The sequence below is a fragment of the Capra hircus genome, chromosome 3 (assembly GCF_001704415.2).
Source record: "Capra hircus breed San Clemente chromosome 3, ASM170441v1, whole genome shotgun sequence".
NCBI classification, from domain to species: Eukaryota; Metazoa; Chordata; class Mammalia; order Artiodactyla; family Bovidae; genus Capra; species Capra hircus.
In genome coordinates this window covers 96,425,250-96,438,708 of record NC_030810.1, presented here as the reverse complement: position 1 = coordinate 96,438,708, position 13,459 = coordinate 96,425,250, and positions in this window count along the sequence as shown.

Genomic DNA, 13,459 nt, shown 5'->3' with positions numbered 1-13,459 from the left:
GTGGGGTTCAAACGTAGACGTGCACACGTGTCGGATGTGCTCCGAATGGGCTCCACAGTTGACGCGCCTCGGGAACCATAAAGCTCTTTTAGGCTGCCCCAAGTATTCTAATTTTACAAACGGGAAATGTGGACTTGGTAATCAAGAGACTCGTGCAAGGTTAGCTGACGACTTGTTGGCCCAGTGAATCGAGTGTGCGCCCACCCGCGGCTCTTGCCTGAGTGAAGGCTGACTGTTTTTTACCCAGTGTAGTGAGAATAGAAGATTTGCGTTCAGAGAGTGTCTAAACCTCTTAGGAACTCACCTCCAAGCCGGGGTGGGGTTAAGGGCACTGCTCGCTGCAGGAAGGCGAGTGCGGGGGCCGAGTGGGACGCGCGAGGTTTGCCTAGATAGGAAAGCGGGTATCTGGAGGGGGCAAGTGTATCTTCTCCTCAAGAAAGGAAGGGAAGTTTCATCATCCACCACCGTCTAGGATGGGGGTCGTTACAAATTCAATATCTGGGAAGCCTGGCACTTGGAACTGGCTCTCCGGCACCGTGTCTTGCAAGCAACAAGCGCTCCCGCTCTCCCAGAAGCCCATAGCTGCGGGACTCTGGCCCGTTGCCCATCCGGAACCCGGGAGGCCAGGCCTGGACGCCCCCCTCCTCCCCGGTGCTCAGCTCCCAGACTGCAGCTCGGGGAAGCACTGAGGCGTTTCGGGGCTTCCCTCCTTGGGGGGCCCGGGGCCTTGGAGAGTTCCTGTCACACATCCCAGCAGACAGGCTCCGGGCACTGGGCTCCTCCAGGGAGGCCCAGTGCTCTTCTCCTTAACCCCCTCAGTTATCCTTTCTTCTGTCTGGCCCCGTAATTATAGGGACAATGTGTTTAGTGAAGCTACTCAGATAATGGAAAGTTCCGAGCTTTCCTGGACATTGTGTTTGGGAGACGGGGCTGGGACCCGCTGACGGCGGTGTCTCCAGCCCTGTCACCCCTCAACCCCCACCCCGCTTCTCTGCCCCCTCAGCCACCGGGCAGCAAAAAGAGGCGGCCAGCCGACTCCTGCCTTTCGGCCGAATGACCCACCGCTGCCGCGCCGCCACCTCTGCACCTGCCTGGCTGAGGTGAGATACCCGGCGCCGGCGGAGTCAGGGCGGTGCGCACAAGCTGCTGGGGCGATGACCTCGAGTGACGGGCGGGAGAAGGGAGTGTTAGAGGCATGGAATCATCTCCAAGGGAGAGGGAAGAACAAGAATTTTTAGGTGACCTGGGTAACGGGTCCTAACTTTGCCACTCAGAAGCATAGGAAAAGTAAACGAAGTTTTAGGAATCTTGGTTTTCTCGGCTAGAAATATTAACATCATGTTGCCCACCCTGGGGGATGATAGTTCTCTTTTCTGAGATGCAGTTCCGCGGGAGGCTGGGGGAGACACGGAATCCGAAGCAGGAGAGAGCAGGCGCGCTGTCGGCTGTTTTAACTCTTCCTGCCCTGGCAGGGAAATCTGAAATTTAAAACATCGGAAATGGCCAAGCAGGAACAACTCAAGTGCAATCGAAGTGATATTGCACTCTTGGTCTTTCCAGGAAAGGAAAAGATTTCCGGGGGTTTGGAAGAAGCCAAATCTTCCGGCTTGCCCTTGGGGCCCGCCCTAAAGAGCGCAGGAAGCCCAGTGGGTATGTGGCGGTCGCCCTACGAGTCTTGCAGGGAAAGTTCGCTCTGCAGACGCGAGAGAAAAAACAACCACCCTCTGCCGCTTGGCTCCACAAGAACCATGCAGCGAAAACGCAGAGGTCAGCCCCTCTCCAGGATTCAGCCCATCTTGGATTCAGCTTCTTCGGCCGCACAAACTCCCAAGCTCTGAGAACACGCAGCGCACCCCGCGCGCCTCGCAGCGAAGGCACCCGGGCCACACTGCTGAGTTCTCCGCGTGGCGAATGCGCGTCGCTTAAGGAAAGCAATTGAGGGCTGGAAGGAATCCAACCTAATCGACCAGGCCTGCAGAGTCACCCAGTTGGCCTGTCACATATCCACAGTCAAGATCCTCGCTATTCTCTGCCCAGAGAGCCTGGGATTGACCCGGAAGCCCCGAATAATTCGAATCCTGTCCTAGTTTACTCCAGTCCTTCTGGCAGCGCAGAAGCGACCTGCAGCCTGAGCGCAGGGGAGGCTGACAAGGCGCCTCTGGCAGCTACTTGAGTAGGGACAAGGCGATTTGGTGGTGTCTCCGAGGTTTATGTGGATATCTGGCGACCCGACGTCCCGTCGGTGATTAGCCACCCTCACCCACGCGCAGGAGCCTCCGGGCTCTGATTCTAACGCCCGCGTGCAATGGGTCAAGTCGAGGTTTCTCCAGGCGCCCAGGACCAGCTAGGCGCTTCCCCGCTGCGCACCCCTCAAAGTTGAAGGGGAAGAGAATTTCAAATACACTGGTCAAAATTCACTGTTGGGAACACTTTGAAGTTGGCTGTGACTGCGCCACTCTCTCCTGCTCCCTCCCCCAACTCCCCCGCTCGACCAGATGCACCAGAGAGCCGCGCTTTGATCTTGCAAAGCAGCAATTTATATTTCTTTAAATTTTTTTTTCTGTAAAAAGATGATTGGATCTGGGAGAATATAATGTAATTCCGCGAACGCAGGGCTGAGGAGAGAGTTTCTGGGCCGGCCAGGGCTGGGCCCGAGGCGCCAGGCACATCTGCTCGCTCGGGTTTGCAGCGCATTACTCTCCGCTGGTTTCTTCTTCCCGCCCCGGCGATCCAGTTCCTGTGATTCACCCCAGGCAAGAAGCTGGGCTTTATTTGCCTGTGGGACCTAGAGATGCTGAGAGGGAAGGTGTGGAGGAGAGGAGGCAGCTTTAGGAAAAGCTAAGGCGGACACTCTACCTTAGGTGAATTGAACTGTAAGGGAGGAGAGAAGGAGCTCAGAAGAAAAATACCTCCTGCTTTATAGAGGGGGCTTCACCGTGTGGCTCAGCTGGCAAAGAATCTGACTGCAATGCGGGAGACCTGGGTTCGATCCCTGAGTTGGGAAGTTCCTGTGGAGAAGGGAAAGACTACCTACTCCAGTATTCTGGCCTGGAGAATTCCATGGACTGTATAGTCCCTGGGGTCGCAAAGAGCGGGACAGGAGAGGAGAACTCTACCCTTCACCCTCTTCCCCATCAGAAAAGCAGTAGGGGCAGCTGCAGCCTCCGTGGGTGGAGGGCCAGCACAAGGCAGTACCCATCCAGTCTTTCCTGCCTTGGGGATGTACTGAAATAAAATCGACATGCAACCTTTCCCAGCATTTTGCCTAGTAACTTCAAATTGGATTAAGATTCAGGAGAAAAACTACAGAAAGCACCAGACAAATATCCTGGGCTTCCCACCAACTCCTCCCACCCAGCTGGTCAACCCTCCCCGCTCTGACTAGGCAGACCTGGCCAAACTCCCACCCCTCTAGGGTCTGCTTGAGGTCGCTCATTCCCTGGGGTCCTCAGATTCTCAGCCCTTTTCTCTCCATAACTGTGCTGTCCACTGTACCTGAAATCTCTTCTATGCCCTTCCTCTGCTCCCAGGAGACTATCCAGTGCTTGTGGAAGGCGAGGTGAAGCTGGGAGGAGGGGGGAAGGATGGTAAGGGGGGGTGGTCGGGGTGGGCGGCATCACCCATTGCCCACCACCCTCCAATCTGCAGGCTCCTCCTGCTAGGCAGCCAGATTCTCGGAAGGAGTCCAGCTTAAGAACCTTTCCCTGAGGGCTTCAATACCTAGGTCACTAGGGCTCTGCTGTGCTTGGTGTACTTGCTGGACTTCCTTTTCCAGGCCCCCTCCGTAATTCTCTGCCCTGAGTCACCTCAAATCCTACCCTGGGAAGACAGATCAGGGTTCCAGACCCTGACTTTATGGCCAGACCACTACTAAGTTTTCAGGAGTTGAAGCAGTTCTGACCTCTTTCCCTTCACCTTCCTTTCTCTTTGCTTTCTTTTCCCTTTTTTCTCCACCCCTCCTTTTTCTTAAGTTTTATCTTTTCCTTTTGTTCTTCCTTTCCTTCTCATGTTTGTCTGGCTTTTGCTTTATCCAGCCTTTCTCAGTCTTAAAAGCCCCACTCCAGGTTTTTCAGGCTCTAAAGAGGCCACCAAGCAGCCTGCCCTCCCCCACTGCTCCACCCAGATAGAGCCTGCAGTGGGGGCAGTGTGGGAAAGGGGCAGCTCCAGACAGAAGCTCAGGGACCCCTGGGCCCACGGCTCCGGAGAGAGACTTGCTGGGGCCTCCCTGCACATGCCTTTGCTCTCACTTACCTGACCCACCCTCCCGCTTGCTCACGTTTCTCCCCACAGTCTTCCCCACAAGATACATGTGAGCTCAACTTCCAGTTATAAAGTTAAAATTCAGGGGAAATAGATGGAAAGATGGCTAGTAGTGTCCCCAGGCAGGTAGGGGAACAGTCACGCTAGCTGGTTGGGTGGAAAACTGCTTCTGCGGCATGAAGGGAAACTGCCTGGCAGGTTGGATATGGGTAAAGATTACTGGTGAGGGGCAGGAGGGAGGTTAAAGAACAGGGAAGCTCAAGCCTTGGGCAGCCCCCACACCAAGGAAACCCCGCACAACGCTCCATTGGCTGCACAGAAGTTTTAAAGTGGCGTCTGTTTAGAGCAAGTTCACCACTGAGACTGCATTTGCCATCAGGGGGAGAGAAAAAAAAAAAAACAGCCCAAGAAGAGAGGCTGCTAACATTCCATAGAGAAACCAAAATCTGGAAAAGGGAAAAAGGAGGAGGGAAGGTCTTCTTGTGTTTCACCCACTTCCCTCTTTCTGGATCCCACGGGAAATAGTCAGCTGGGCCTTCCTAGGGACTGTTTTCCCCCACAGCTCCCTTAGCACCCACAGCCCCAGTTCGCCAGGCCAGCCTTCTGCCTGGACGGGGAGGGGTGGGGGGAAGATGCTGAAGCCTCAGGCGCTGAAAAATGTGAGCCAGCTCAATATGAGCCTCCTTGGAGCCCAAAGGTTACATGGGACTCGGTGGCACCTCTACTGAAGTGAAGACTCCAATGGGGAGTTGGTGTCTCCTGTCCAGCACGGGTAGCTCTCGTTGGGCACGGAGGACTTAGGCTTTACTCCCCTTTCTCACCAAGTTAAGCCAGAAGCTTTCTCTCCCAAGCTGAGGTTTTTCTTGAAAACTCTGTGGAGTTCTTTCCCCAAGAACCTAGAAGTTTTTCCTCCCCGTTCCCACTTCCCCAGACAGATTAGATTTCCAAATCCTCAGTTATTCTGAGGAATAAAAGACTGATAGCAATCAGGTCGCAAGCCGAGGGACCTGTTCCTTATCTGCATTTCATCTGGATCTGAACTGTAGGCTACGATATGTGAAGGGCCTTGATGATCCTGAAGTTGAGCCTGGGGAATGTGTGCATGGCAGCTGGAGGGGATGGAGGGAGGCTCAGTTTGGAGACATTTAAGGGACCACTATCTAGAGCAGCATTTCTTTAGTGACCATGGAGTTCTGGAGATGGCTCCCATGCTGAATTAACACACCCTGTGCTCAGAAGCTCCCAGTCTGAGGGCGGAGACCACCTGCCTGGCACTGACTACTCCACAATGGTGTGGACAGGTTCCACTGGAGAAGGACAGGTGCTTGGAACTGAGTTGAGGGCTCCAAGGTTTGCTCCTAATAACTCAGTTACCAGCCCAGAAGTGAGATTATCTGGTTGAGGGAGGGAACACAGGCAGAAAGCCTCTAAGGAATAGGTGGTTGGGGGCAGTGGGGGGTGAGAGTGGGTTGTAGCCAGGAAAACCAACACTTTAGCAAAGCAAGCCAACTGGTTTGGGAGCTGTGGCAAGAGCTGGCCCAGGACAGCAAGTCCGCTGACAGAAGCCTGCTTGAAGCCAGTCCCGTGGAGCCACCAGAGCCTAACCAGAGCTTGGCAACTTGATCTTAATTGACTGAGCCCCGCTAGGGTCAATAGCCTTCAGGTTCTGCTCAGTGCCCAAGCGAGCACTGAGGAAAAGCCCAGTGGGAGCTCCTGCCCTTTTGTCTCCTTGCTGGAAAGGATGCTGCACTCTAGCTGGGAAGGCCTCCTAATTGTAATTTAAATGAGGGTATGCTTTTTATTTTTGACCAGTAGACTACAGTTCCATCAAAGTCCCTTTCTTGAACCCACACCCTCCCCCAAGTCACAGAGGGAACCTAGGTGTGCAAATTGTATTTATGTGTCTTTGTACCAAGAGAGGCTTCAGTTCTGTTCAGTTGCAGGTATAGATTTCTAGCTCTAAAGCTAGATTGTGTGTATCTCTGTGTGTGTGCTCAGTCGCTCAGCTTTGTCTGACTTTTTTATGATCCCATGGACTGCAGCCTGCCAGGCTCCTCTGTCCATGGGATTTCCCAGGCAAGAATATTGGAGTGGGTTGCCATTTCCTTCTCCAGGGGATCTTCTCAACCCAGGGATAGAACTTCCAGTCTCCTGCACTAGCAGGGGAATTCTTTATCGCTGAGCCACCTGGGATGCCCCTAGAGTTAGATTACCTGCACTAAAAGCTGTGAGACTCTTGCCAAGTTACATAACCTCTCCCTACCTCAGTTCTCTCATTTGTTAAATGGGGCTGGTAATACTATTCTTGGTTCATAGAACTTGAAATGGGTAAAACAGGCTAGTGGGCATAAAATGCTTAGCACAGGGCCTGACACAGAGTAAAAGGTTCAATAAATACTAGCTCTTTGTAAGAGGTGCAGACCAGAAAGAGAGGAGATACCGAATGAGATGTGGTAGCAAGAGAAGGCTGCAATTCTTTTCTTTTCTCTCTGCCTTTCCTGGAAGCAGGGGCCTCTGGATGGCATTGCCTTCTGTTGTTTTATTGAGCTGGGTCAAAAGTTCTCTTTCCCGGTGAAGACAGCCAAGGAGAGCAATACTAGGGGCAGGTGTCCGTGGCGCAGTTCCAGGCCACCCCGGGGCCACTGGCCTTTGCCCCTTAGGAACCTCAAGCCTCCTGCGCCCCTGGTGCTGCACAGACCATTGAGGATTAGGAGAATGTGAGTTCATGGGTTGTCCTGTCCTGGAAATGCTTTCATTTACCTGAATTTGTTGACTGTCCTATGAGATCCTCGGAAAGCATGTGACGTTAAGTGAATATTTTTCCTAATTGGGGATAGACAACTTTCCTCACCCCTGGTTTTCTGGAGTAGGTGGCTGTGGGCCAGAGTGCAATGTCTCCTGCAGTTTGAATGCAACCAGCAGTGGGACTCCCCTCACCTACCTCTTTCCAGTGGCTACCCTTGGAACTCTGGCAATGTCTGGCTCTCCAGACACCCAACATGTTTCTTTGTTCCAAAAGACTTTTTGAGTTATTTAAGAAAGCATATAGTTTGTTTAGTTATAAAACAATATACATAATTGCTTTTATATTGCACATATGGAGATTACCAAGGAGGAAAGCCCTATTGTTTGGACAAATGAGCCCTCAAAATTGTTTTTTATATGTGTAAAATATCCACTTAATATGCATATATTATATGCCATATTACATGTGGTATATATTATATATATCATACCATAGAATATAAAACCATATGGCTTTATATTCTATGGTATGTAACACGGTTTTATACTCTATGGTATATAATATGGTTTTATATGATATGTGTATAATATGTATATAATATATACCATCGGTATAATATGGCATATAATATATGCATATCAAGTGGATTTTTAACACATAGGTCTTATTTGTCCAAACAATAGGGCTTTCCTTCTTGGTAATCTCCCTACCTCTGCGAGTTTTGGGGTCACCAGGGACTCAATGCATGTAACCAGAGAGTGCCAGATTCTTTTCTACCCCCTTTGGTTTGGTTTTGTCCAAGAAGGGTCAGAGAGGTGACCTATGAATTATGGACCAAAACTAAGGAAAAGTCTCCTATGATCTTGCTAATGCCTATTACCAGCCCTTCATCTGCAGCCTGAGAACAGAGTCAAGCACACCTCTGGCCACCCTAGCTACCCCAAGAATTCAATTCCTCAGCCCCTCCTCATAGCTTCATGGTCAGAGAGCTGTTTTCCAGTCTTTCTTCTATGATGGACAGTTTGTTCTCCAGTCATGGGAAGGGAGAGAATGATCTGTAAGGAGGCTGAAAATTCTACTTGGTCTCATTTTTGGGTGACAGTTTGGGGCCTGGTTAGCTGGTGTCATTCTATCAAGGACATTTTGCTCTTGGGTGGCCGATTTTTATTAGTGAAATGTAAACAATTCTGGCAAAAAAGTCATCACATCAAGGCCGTAATGCCACAAATCCTTTGACTTTAGCTGCTGGTCCTTGTGGACAGCCCTATTTCAGTATTCTAGGCGTCCCTCTCCCTTGCCTCACTACCACCAGCCTCAGCTTCCCCTCAGGAATCTCAGGGAACTCTCTTGATCTCAGGGTCCCTGCCGGCAGGTAGTCTTAGGTTGTGGGGCCTGGTGCTTCTTTCCGCAAGCTTTAGATAATCCTTCCTCTCAGTGGAAACACTGGAGAGGACTCTTAGCCTTGCTTTAGCTAAGCACCTGCAAACCTAGCAAGAAGAGGGAGGTGGGGAGTCACAGTTATGGGGCAGACCTGGAAGACCTGGGAGGCGGCAGGGCAGAAAGAACTTGAAAAAATGCCCTGCCTGGGAAGTATCTGGCCTTCCCAGGTTTGGGGAGGCTGGCTGCCTGGAGGGTGGAAGGGGCTGCAGATAATTAAAACCAAGCAAGACAAAATCCTACTGCTTCTGCTTGGTCCTGCTGTTTTTTTGTGGCCCAAGCTCCCAGTTCCTGCTGGGCTCCTGCGCTTTGGAGAGTGTCCTGGTCTCACCCATGCATTGTGTGACCCTCTCAGGCCTGAAGGCTTGGTACCCCTCATTTTACCCTTCTTTCCTTGCTGGAGAAACCTTGACCATCTCTGTGCAGATGAAAAAGAGGGGACTAGGGAACACCCACCTGAAATTAACCTTCCGGAGGCAAGGGAGAGCCCCAAGGAGCTGTGGAGTGGGGAACTGCAGTGGGGAGACTGCCCAAGGGCCAAAGGCTTGTAGATTTTTGCAGCCTTTGGGGTCAGCTGAGTGTGTGACCAAGATGTTTCCCCCATGCGTGTGTATTATACTGTATATATACCCAAGCACGGCTTATTTCTACATGCATGCTTGATTCTAGAAAGGTATGTGGCTACACGCGTGTAGCTGTACACCGTGTGTACCAGCATGTGTGTGCTGCCAGATAGCTGTAACCATGACTTTGTAACCATAGCGATAGAAGGTCACGCAAAATAATGCATGAGCCTTGTACTTACGAGCTTCCTATAAAACAACGTAGTGGTTGCCGGTGTACCCGCATTTATTTCAAGGTGCATGATATTTCGCTGGCGGCCTCAAAATCCGCTTTGATTTGAGTTGCCTAGGGCGGCCAAGCAACCCTGAGCTCCTGAGGATGCGGAATGTTACCTTCCAGTCCAAACCAAGCAAGGCGAAGAATAGGGGATGGAGGAAGCCCTCTCGCCTGGAGTCCCAGGCCCGCTTTAGTAGGGCCTCGGTACCCAGAGCCTGGCTCCTCCCTCGCGCTCAAGGGGGGCTCAGCGCAGGCTCGAGGTTTCGCTTCTTGCGAAGTCTGGCCGGGCCGAGCCGGCGCCTGGGGCGGCGGGCGCACACCGAAGAAGGCCCAGAGCAGGCTGCCGCTCGCTCGGGACGCCCTGGGGAGAGAGAAGCCGGACCTAGGGGAACAGGATTTCCTCGCCTCCTGGGCGCGGCTGCTCGGCCCGGCCGCACAAGGCCCCCTTTGTGGAGGGGCCCGGCTCCGGCGCAGAACGAAGTAGGCGAACAATAGCGCAATGTTGCCGCCCGCCGCGCCAGGCTCTCCCGGTTACACCACGGCCGCCGAAGGCGAGGAAACCGGGTGGCGCTTTTTTATAGTCGCAAATATAAAATCGGGGCTTTCTCCCCTTACGCTCGCCCCCTACCCCAACGCCGATAGAAAGCAGATAAATTTATGAAGGGCGAGCTAAGAGAATAATTACAGGGTGAAGGCAGTTAAATTTTATTTCCAGTCCCAAAGGCAAAACCTGCGATTTTATTGCAAACATCTGGAAGGGCCGAGAGGTGGGCACGCTGCTGGTTTAAAATAAAAACAAAAGATTTTATTTCGCGAAAACAAAAAAACATCATTAAAGACCCTTTTGCCCCCACGGACTTTTATTTTTAAAAAGTGCGAGGGGGTGGTTGAGTAGTCGAAGACGCACGACGGCCCCACAGTTCCCAGTATCTGGACGGAGCCGAGCTACTGGAGATGAGGTCCACAGGAGTGAGCCCGGGCTGGTTCTCGGGACCAGCACTAGGCAGGACTTTCCGGAAATCCATTGCCAGCCCACGCCCACGTGAGGGCTCCAGGCCAATTGTGCCACCCCATAACTGGGCGCCAATTTGGGAAAAGAAGTGAAAAGTGGGTCCATTGGCCTTACATTCCCTGAAAATTCTAGCACAGCAGTAACAAAACCCCAGATCTGTCCAGTTTCCTACCGATTATCTTGCCTGCTTTGCTTGGTTGTAAGGTAAAATTTAGAAGAAGGGGGCAACAGAGAATGAGATGATTGGATGGCATCACCGAATCAATGGACATGGGTTTGAGCAAACTCCAGGAGATGGTGAAGGACAGGGAAGCCCGGGGTGCTGCATTCCATGGGGTGACAGAGAATCGGACATGACTGAGCGACTGAACACAACAACGAAGGTATTTGGGACCCCTTCATTCTGCCAGCAGGGAAACTGAGTCCATGGGGCATTCATCCATATGCCTAAGGTCCTATAGCTTAGAACTGAATGGGACCTGGTCGTGCTAGGCTCCACCTGCCTTGAAGTCCTCTAATGGTTTCCTCGAATCTCACAATCGCCTTATAGACCGATTTGAAATTTTTGTTAAAAAATTTTTGTTTTTAGTTTGTTCCTCAAAACTGCAAAGCCACAGCATTTGGTGGATCACCTTAGTATTATGGCTTTCACAGTGGTGGTATTTAGAGGTATTTAGTGTGGAGAAACAGACGGAAAGGACAAGGCATGTGGAGGATGTAGGGTTCCACTTCTTGTATTTTTGTTCCTATCTTGCAGAACTCTAATGTTCCTCTGAAAAATCAAGTTATCTGGGTGTAATCGGTTTTAGGTGAGCAGGCACTAAGCTGCCCTTCTCCTGGCTTGACTTTCCTCCTGTCAAGGCTAGGCCTGAACGTCTGCTTTCCTTATGTGATGGGGGTCCTTGAGTGCCTCTTCCCTCTCCCCTGCCCCTCTGATATCTCAGGTGCTCAACAACTTTCTCATCCTTTTGGGGACCCTGCAGTGGGTAGAGTAGGGCTTCCAGCTTGGTCCTTGTCAATCATCTTCAGGCCTGAAATAGACCTGAACTGGACTCACCACCTGTAGATTTCACCCAAGGGTGAAATAGGGCCCAAGGGTGGAGCCTATGTTGGGGAAACTTGGGGAGTGCCTCAGGAATTAGAGTCAAATATTGGAGACCCCACTCTCATTCCTAAAGGTTAAAGGAGAGAGAAACTGAGGTAACAAGAGGGATTTTGAAAGCCCCTTGATATAACGTGTAGAAGGAAAATGCAGACCATATTCCCAGATAATTACATTTAATACCCCCTAACTCTGTTTTTCTTCTTCTCTCTAGTTGCATAAAATTATACAGGTAAGTCACAGACATTTAGCCCTCCTGCTGAATCTTTCTCCAGACCTTTTCCCCTGTCAGCACAACGTCACACACCAAGTGCCTGCCCCTGGGAAAAACTTAAAATTGATCCCAGTATTCACAGAAAGAAAATTTCCCTGCCCCTCCCTTTTACCTAGAGGAAAAGTCCTATTTTCATGACTGTTCTAAACGAGTGTGGCTTTGTTACCATCCAATTTGTTTTAATGGCCTAACCCACAACTCTGGGATACATGTGTATGGGGGATGGGGGTGAGGCAACGCATGTGCAACCTGAAAGAAGGGTATAGGAACTCCTTTGAAAACTTTGTGTAAATTATATGCTCTGCTGTGGGGTGCAACTGCAGGATGTTGAAGGCACCTCTCATTTTTCTCATTTTTCTGTGTACGACTCTTGGACATGTGTGCATGGACATTTACATCGTTCAGACCTTCTAGATCTGCATCTAGGTGGTGGGTAATGAAAATGTCCTCTTTTTGAGAAACTTTCATGACCTTGGAGTGGGTGTGTGGCCTATGGTGCAACACCCAGGCTCTGAGCAGGGTCTGATCCCTAAAGACCTGCTGAGGCCTCTCTGTCTGCTGTTCACATTGGGTTTCTCAAACCAAATGAGATCTGTGAGAAAAAGGCAGGCAAGAGGCTACCAGAGGGAGATGGAACATACAGGGAGCAGGGGAGGAGGAAAATGCTGGGAAGGAATAGAGGCCTGCCCCATTGCTACTCCATCCTGCGTGATCCTGGCAGGTGCTGGCCAAGGGTGGTGACATCAGAATCGGGAACCAACAGAGAGGTCTGAGCTGTGAGGGGAAGGTAACTGCAGGTTCCTGGCCTACCTTCTCTCAACCTCTGGAAGTCGTGGAAGCCCGGGTAGTGGTCTCTTTTGGCAAGGTCACCTAAAAGCAACCCTGAGTGGTGAATTGAGGTAGGAGACCCTGCACCTGGTCACCCTGGATTTTGCCCGGCAGTGAGGTGGGAGAGGCTGAAGGGCTGAGTGCTGGATCCCAGGGTTTGGAGTGCTGCTCAGGGACCCCCAAGCCTGAGGCGCAGGCTCCTGGAATGCTAAGGAGGCCAAGCCTAGCTGATTCATCCTTGTCCGATGGCTTTTTTATTATTCTTTCTGCATTGGCTGAATGGGATAGCTTCATCTTCTCCATGCTGAAGGCCCATTGCAGGGGGCTCCAAAGCTGGCCTTTTTCTCTCTCCTCTAAGAGAGGCCCAAGGTACATTCAGGACATACATGGTTGCCTCCAGAACCAGAGCACATCCAACTGTAATAGCAAGAACTAGATTTCCTGGCTCTTCCGTGGTCAGGAGGGGAATGTGGCGTTTCAAAGGTCCATCAAACCCTCCCTTCTTTCTCTAAAGGTGGAAGGACCGATCAGCGCTCATTCTTGGGGAGGGTTGGGGGCGCTGCTGTGGAACAACGTGGGCTCCTCTGCCCTAGGCTTTAGGGTTCAGACCCTGCTCAGAGCCTGGGTGTCGGCATGACTTTTCTGCTGGGGCCTCTCGGTCTGCCCTTTGCATCCGGGAGCTGGCTCTTTCCTGCCTCTTTCTTGAGCTGGGATAGAAGCTCTGGACCAGGGCGCTGGGACGATCGGACTGTGGCTTGGGTCGTCCTCCGCGAAATCCGAGACTTTTGCCAGCTTGGCAGGATAAACTTCTTGGCCCCTCTAAACTCGCTCTGCGCTGAATTGCGTGCGCTCGGGGTCTCCAGCGGCCCGAGACCAGTAGCGTAACCTGGGAGGGAGCGTGTGAAATCAGGATGGCCCAAAGTGTTGGATTTAAGTTCCTTAGAAATCCCTGACAACTAC